The sequence below is a fragment of the Falco naumanni genome, chromosome 5 (assembly GCF_017639655.2).
Source record: "Falco naumanni isolate bFalNau1 chromosome 5, bFalNau1.pat, whole genome shotgun sequence".
NCBI lineage: Eukaryota > Metazoa > Chordata > Aves > Falconiformes > Falconidae > Falco > Falco naumanni.
The window spans coordinates 24,109,164-24,116,452 of record NC_054058.1 but is presented as its reverse complement, the minus strand read 5'-3'; the positions used below and the strand labels follow the sequence as shown (position 1 = coordinate 24,116,452).

Genomic DNA, 7,289 nt, shown 5'->3' with positions numbered 1-7,289 from the left:
CAGCACCATCAGGCCTGGTAACACCATCTGGTTTTCACCAGCTGCGGCCTCCCCACCCCACGCCACGCACACCAGCCCCGAGCGTCGATCCCCGGCCCCGTGGGGCCTCTCTCCCCTCAGCAGGGCCGGCGGCAGCTGCCATAGCCCCTGGGGGTGCTTCACACCTTCCCCGCAGCGAGGTGCACAGTGCCTCGCCCAGCCGGGGCGGCCCGGAGTTGTCACGACGGGTGGCCCCCTCGGGCCCGTTCTGTCGGTCGCCCGGGGCTTCCTGTGGCAGCGCTTTCTCTAGGAGAGCGCGGCTGCTGCTCTGGGCCCGGAGGCAGCGGTGTCGCAGAAGAACCCTCCGAGGTGCGGGACGGGGGTTCCGCCGTTCGCCGACCCCTCCCTCCCCGGGAGACAGGACGGGTGCGCTCGCCCTGGCCCGGCCCTCCCTGCGGGTCCGCCGCCCCAGCCGCCGCCCCCAGGCCGTGGCCGCTCCCAGCCGGTCAGCGCCAGTTCCCGCCGCACTCGCGGCGGGGGCCCGCACGCGCTTCCCCAGCCCGCGCGGCCGGGTGCGCGCCCCGTGCGCCTGCGCGGCCCCTCTACACTACGCTGCCCGAGACGCAGCCGCGCTCGCTCCCCGCGCTTCCTTCCGCGCGCCGTGCGCAGGCGCGGTGGCGCGTCCCGCATTGGCGGCGGGGGCCTCGTGCGATGATGACGGTGTAGGGCAGGGAGGAGGCGACGGGGCCGGGGAGGCGGCGGCGGCAGCGGTTGCCGCAGGAGGGGGGCGGCGCGGGGCGGCGGGCAGCAGCTCGCGGGCGCCGGCCGTTGCCAGGTGAGTGCCCGGGGGACCACGGGCCCCGCTCCTCACTGGAGGGGCTGTGCGGCCCGGCCGCCGCCCGCGGGGCCCGGGGGCGCTGGCCCGGGCCCGGGCGGCCGCCCGCTCGCCGGGACGGCGAAGGGGAGCGCCCGCTTCCCTCCCGCCGCTCCCCGGGGACGGTGGCGGCTCGGGGGTGGGGGCCGCGGCCGCCCCCGGCGCGGGCGGGTGGCCGGAGGGCTGGGGGGAGGCCGGCGGTGGCCGCTGCCCTCGGCCGGGGCCGGGTTTCGCCGGCGCGGCGCGGAGCGGGCCCTGCGGGCGGTTGGCTGGGGGCAGGGGTGAGCCGGGCCTGCGGTCAGGTCTTCGCTTAGGGGCACGAAGGAGCACTGGGAAGAGCTCCGCTGGAGGAGGCTTTAGGCGCTCTAAGTGGGTCAAGAGCGCTGTAAGTGGGTCTTGTTTGTAGCCTTCTGCACACTTGTTGCTTGTCAGGGCAGGGAAATGTGCTGTTGCTCCTAAAATCTTTTTACGGAGGCGGTAAAAATAATTCCTCCACTTGCACAATATGTGTGAACTTTGCTTTGCCTGCAGAACTCTCTCTGTGTGTGTTTATGTGTATGTATGTATAAACGTTGGAGTTATTAACAGTAAATAATGTAAATATTCAACACTAGTGTGACCACAATTTGGATATTCCCGAGTGACAGTTAAATAAACTCTTTAAAAGTGGGGGTTTTTTTATTGTTATTCCTGAGAGAATTAGATATTCATGTCTTGTTTGCTTAGGATGTGCAACAAAGACGTTGAAACATATGGTAATCGACTAGAAGACAAAGAAGATATGACAGCTGTTGTTCTCACTGAGCTTTTCAAGCAGTGTTGGTTTCTTTTTATGTCTGCCTTAGACTTAAAACTCCGTTGATTTAGTGGCTGTAGTAGATGTGTGTGTTGGCATTTAAGAAAAGCATTAACATTCAGGTATAACTTTTTTGACATATAAGCTTTGTCACTTTGTGCATGTGAACTATTGTATCCGCCTGTCATGCAGCAGAAAAGCTTTTAGGTATTAGTCTTTATTTAAAGATACGTTTTGTTCTTAGTATGGCATTGAAGTTCATGAAACAGTTGTGTATCGCAACTGTGTTGTGTATTTTTGGAAGTGGACCAGGTTTTATAAAATTAGCCAAGTCCTCCGAGAAAACCCTTCTGGGCATAATCTGGTGTTGAGGTCTTAATGTGTAATTCAAACTCTTGTTTTCACTGCCTTGCTGTAGTCAGTGTCAGGGAGTGTTAAATTCTTAGTTCTGTTCTGGCCGTGGTCTTCACAGATCTATTCTGGAAGTCATTGAAGAGCTGTGTACTGTGCAGTCCTCTCTCTCAGTACTGTTCTACAATTCTTCAGCTTTCAGAGGCCTTTTTGTAGTATTTCAGTAGTGAGGTGCTTGCTTTCTACAGAACCTTAATGAGACTACTTAAAGTTTGGTGGTAGCTGCTGTAACAGAGGAAAAGCGTTTATGATCAACAGAAGTAGGTGTTATGTCATGGAGTTATGGGTGCAGCACAGTCATAAAACACAGTCTGTTTTCCTTATCTTTGGCAATGAACGAATATTGTTTATGCAAGAAAGGAAGAGATTGTGTTTTGAGTTTGTTTTTCCTTTTTCTGTGGGGGTACTAGCCAGTTTCAGCTGTGAACATTTTATGTTGTGGCTCTTATGTTATAACTTATTACATGTAAACTTTATCTGTACTGTGACACTTAATCCTATATGAAGACTGAGTGTGTGTTAGTAGGCAACTTGAAACAAATTCATTGTTGTGTTGGAAGTGTAAGATTTGTTGATAAAATATGGAAATAAGTCCCTTGTCTGAGCTGACGGCTAAATATGGTTAAATAAGCCTGCGGATAAGGTTGTTGGCAGCTTTGTGGCGGAAACCATGGAGAGTAGTTGCTAATGTGGAAAACTGAATTGGAATTAGAGATGGAGCAGTTAAAAGCTGCACCCTGACTCAGGCCAGGCTTTCAAAATTATGCTTTCTGAGTATAAATCAGACAGACTCTTGTCCTTCACACTAGAGTTTTTTTGGTTTGTTTTTTTTTTTTTTTTTTGGGGGGGGGGGGGGCATAGTTAAGCAAAACCTTTCATGCTGAAAATTGCTTCAACTGATCCTTATCTATTATATGCATGTTCTCAAACATAAAATGAGATGAGTATAGGAGCTTAAACTGTATCAGGTCTTCAAGAGAGCTAGACACAAACGAAGGGCTCCCCCTTACACCCCCACCCCAGTCTTTGCACCGATGGAGTTGTATCAGTGCTGTTGAACTGGTGGCATTACTACTGGTTTGCTCAAGTGACTAGTGAGCAGTAGTTTTGGCAATGTGGGTGAGATTCAGACTTGAAGCCTGACTTTTAGATACAAGGTAAAAAGGCTTGAGTTTAGAAAGCTTGTACTTGTTCTAGGCAAAGAGTTTCTGTTGATTTGTCATGAAGGAAATAATTGGGAGAGCATGTAGTGCCAGTGATTTTAATGCTTGGATCTCTGCTGTTATGTCTTCAGTTGCATGTTCAAGGAGCTGTGTCAAGCATTCATGTACAAGAGATATTTAATATTAGACACCAAGAATTTTGCAAGTTTTACAGGTTTCTAGTTGTTGAACTGTATTGACAAAGACACTGTGCAAAGAAACAAGGCTTGCTTTCGGCAGTGGAGATGCTGTCTATGCACGAGGAAAATCTTGATAAGGAAGCTTCAGGAGATCGTTGGATTATTATGCAGTCAGCAATTCAAATGCTTAAATAGAAGTAGTTCTGAAATGGAAATAGCAGTTTTGAGTATTTATGATCTGAAAGTGTCTGTGTCTGAGTCATTCAGTGAATTTTCTGGCAGACGGTGTTGGTAGATTTGAAAAGATGTTACACAAGATAATGGTAGCAATTATGAAAAAGTCTTTGGACAGTGTTTAAGGGGAAGAATGTTACTTTAAACTGTATTGATCTCTGATAAAACTGGTTTTAAATACAATGTCTTGTATAAAGGACAAGGCATTTCAGCTGGTTGTACTTGACATGGTGACTGGCAGCCTCTGCTTTTTAAAGCAACATGTTTTTCAAGACAAGTTCAATAAAGAAACTGGTTTTCAAAATTATGATTAAGGAGACAAACAAGGTACTATTTCAGCTTCTTCAGAAAACAGATTTGTGAAAACATTTTAACTTTCACTTGTTTATTTGAATATGCTACTACTACCAGAACATTTTACTTTTGAAGTAGGATGCTGCAGACCATTGTGTAGACTAATAAGCAAAAGGTGAATTGTTTCCACATAGTTCCTGTTGCCTTGAAAAGAACGATCTCCTGCCTTCTGTGTGGCAGACTGAGAGATTCAGACTTTTATCATCAGGTAACTAAAACTGAGCTGGAGTTCTGACTTTCCCAGTGATTACATATGTTTTCTGAAAAGTTTATCTCAATGGTTTTCACATAAAAATAAAATCTTTATCCTAGTCCAGTTTGAAGATGAACCTCCAGGTTTCCTTTCAGGACACTGGCACTTTTTTTGTGTATGGAAGACTGCTCACCACGTTGGGATGTGGCAGCTGCTGTGGTGGTAAGCAGATCGCTCTTAGGAATGGAGGTGCACAACTTATAGTGCTGTTTCTTGATTTGAGGAGTAGCAAAGAACTTGAACCAAGGAAGTGTTGGCAAAATTAAGGTGCTCAGAATTGTGAAGAGGAAATATTGTATGTTTAATACAATTTGCCCTCTGATTTAACATGATTTTAATTTATAACTTATTTGGAATTTTCAGAACCTCATGGAAACATCTCTGTCCTTCGCTCTTTTTTAAGTGGCATCTGTTTGACTTACATGGCCAGGGTAGGGAGAAAATTACTGTCTAGGTTTTGCTTGATTACTTTTATTTGTAGCTTAATGGTCTCTTGAGCAGATAACATGTTGTAGGGGTGGTGGGTATAAAAAAAAAAAAGTAGATGACAGTTGTATGTGTTGCATGTAGCCATCATTACTCTCACATTCTAGAGTTGCAGGTCTCTGCTGCTCTGTTAGTGGAGAAGAGTCTCTTTTTCTGGCCATGCAGGATTCCTTGGCCTTCTGTGAACTGCATGTGCATTAACGAATGTTTTGGGATTTCTCACAGCTGTCTTGTAGCTAAATTGCTTGCAGAAAGGTGTCTTCAAATGTATAGGTAGGTAGATAGATATAAGGTTCACAGGACATGTAATTAATGGTGTAAAAAAATTTGCAGCATGATTCAGATAAATTTCAGTAGCTGTGAAAATGCAGTGGAGTCTGCTGGGATGTGCCAGCTGCTGTAGCTCTCTGTGAACAGGACTAATTAAGCCCTTGTGAGAACAGAAAATAGTCAGGCACTATTTACAGGAAGAGAGTGCTGGAACAGGCAGAGCTATAATCATTGGCTCTAAAGGTACCTTTAGACAGCAGTAAGCAAGAGAGTAGACAATTTACTTGCAGAATAGGTTGAAAGTCAAGCCTGAATACTTAAAATGGGTATTGCAATGTTCTGCCAGCAAATCTAAGTACATTACAAACTTCTGCAGAGACCTGCTGCAGGAAAGTCTACTTCTTCCCCACCCCCAATTCTTTTATTTCTGGCAGTATTTTATCTCAGGGTGGTTAGTATTCATATTTCTTCATCTAGTGCTGAAAACCAAACTTACACTAGATACAGACTTCATAATGTTACAACACTGTCTGCATTTGAATAGGTCATGTAAAAGTCCAGCTGCCTTTGCCAACATTAATTGTTTTTCTAAATATAGCTATGATCATCTGTGTGTATTCAAAGGTAAGATGTGGCTAGCCTGACTTTGTCATACTAAAGCCACTTTTCCTATCAGTTTATCTCATTTTCCTCCTTCTCTTCTTTACCAAATTAAATGCTCTTTTCCCCAACCTATTTGTTTCCATTTGCTTAGAGGATTGCAGAGACTGCTGTTCCTTGTTTGAAGTGAAGGTCAATTGTGCTGCTCTGTTTAGGTCTAGAAGATGACAGCTTATATGCTATAGATTTCATTAGGAGATCACTGCTGTGTTAAACAGTTCTACAGCTTTTACGTAAGAGTCGTTTTGTTGGTAGGATCCTTTAGTGGGCTTTTCTCTGTTTTACTGACAGCATTCTGGTTAGATTCCTGTTTTAGCTCCTTACTGATGAATGTTTATTGCTTGACTAGTATGATTTTCTCAAAACGTCATGTGTTTTAGTAAATTGGATGTGTATGGGTATTTGAATAAACAGGCTGTTCTTCTGGAGGGAACATGCCATGGACCTTCTATGAAATGTTTTTTTCGCATGATTCTGAAGACTTTAATAAAGGCACTTGTGGTCTTTTGATTTCTTGTGCAAACTACTTGGTGAGTGATACTAGGTTTTGGGACCTGTTACCGTGATAAGGACTTCAAGCCTGCCTATGTCTATATGTTTTTTCTGAGTTTTTGTAAAATGCAGAACTTCTGATGAAAAATGGGATAGTTGAATTCAGGTGGTAAAAGCTGCCTTCTGAGAGAAATACCACCTCTGGCTTCTTAGATTAAATCTGAATGGTAAAATCCCTTTAGCTAATCTTTAACTCATGCTTGAACTATAAATACTTAGATCTGTGTCTCCCAGTGTGCAGTAGGACTTGTTTTAAAAAGGTGTGCAATGCAAAGATAAATATAACTGAAACCAGCTGTACTCTCAGTCCTGAGAGTATTGGCAAGCTTTTACCTGCAGGGAAAGGGGTTTTAGCATTTGGAAGTGGATGGCTAGTAGGACTTGAGATGAAGAACCACTGAATGTGCATTTCAGCTTCTCTCAGCTGATGGTTTAGGTATGCTTTTGTTATGGAGAATATTGCACTCACTGCATTTCCTAGTGGGCTGCTCGTAAGATTTAGTGGTTGCCATTCCCTGGTGTAAACTGAAGGATGTACTTTCTCTGTTTTCCTTCCCAATGCTTTAATGTATGTCTTTGTTTCCATGGCTGGTGGTATTTGTGGGCATGTTTTACATAGACAAATACTGGTGCTGTGGAGATAAGTTAGTGGTGGTGGGTTCGGTGCCTTCTGACATGGCAATACAACCAATTTGCTTGTGAAGAAGAGTGTGCTTTGCAAATTGCGTTAGTTTAAGCAATTATTTGTGTGTCTGTGTATTCCCTAGAACAGCATATAGCACTGTAAGGCTGATAACAGCAATGTTCTGCTGTTCTCAACGTCAATCTTGTAGGCATTTTTTATTTTATTTTAATGGAACGTGGCTGTAGAAATAAAAGGAAGAGCCTATTCATAATTCTTATTAAAGTAGCTATGTGGCAAAGTGCTAGTTGTTGGCTTTCTGCCTGCTGTACCTTCAGTGGGGAACAAAATGGACTGTTTTCTGAAGTAGGTGTCCTGAGAGTTGAGAAAAGCATAATGGAGTCAACAAAAGCTTTACTTGGTGGTTTTCTGACCTTTATATAGTTCAAGCTAAGA

General features: G+C 45.2%; 1 protein-coding gene across 1 annotated transcript in view; it reads left to right on the top strand.

Annotated features, from left to right (window-relative positions):
• The first annotated feature begins 722 nt into the window (after positions 1-722).
• Positions 723-7,289, top strand: part of ADIPOR2 (adiponectin receptor 2) — a 45,747-nt gene continuing 39,180 nt past the window's right edge. The window contains exon 1 of the mRNA XM_040596517.1: positions 723-814. The gene's annotated coding sequence lies outside the window, so the exon portion shown is untranslated. The remainder of the gene's footprint in view (positions 815-7,289) is intronic.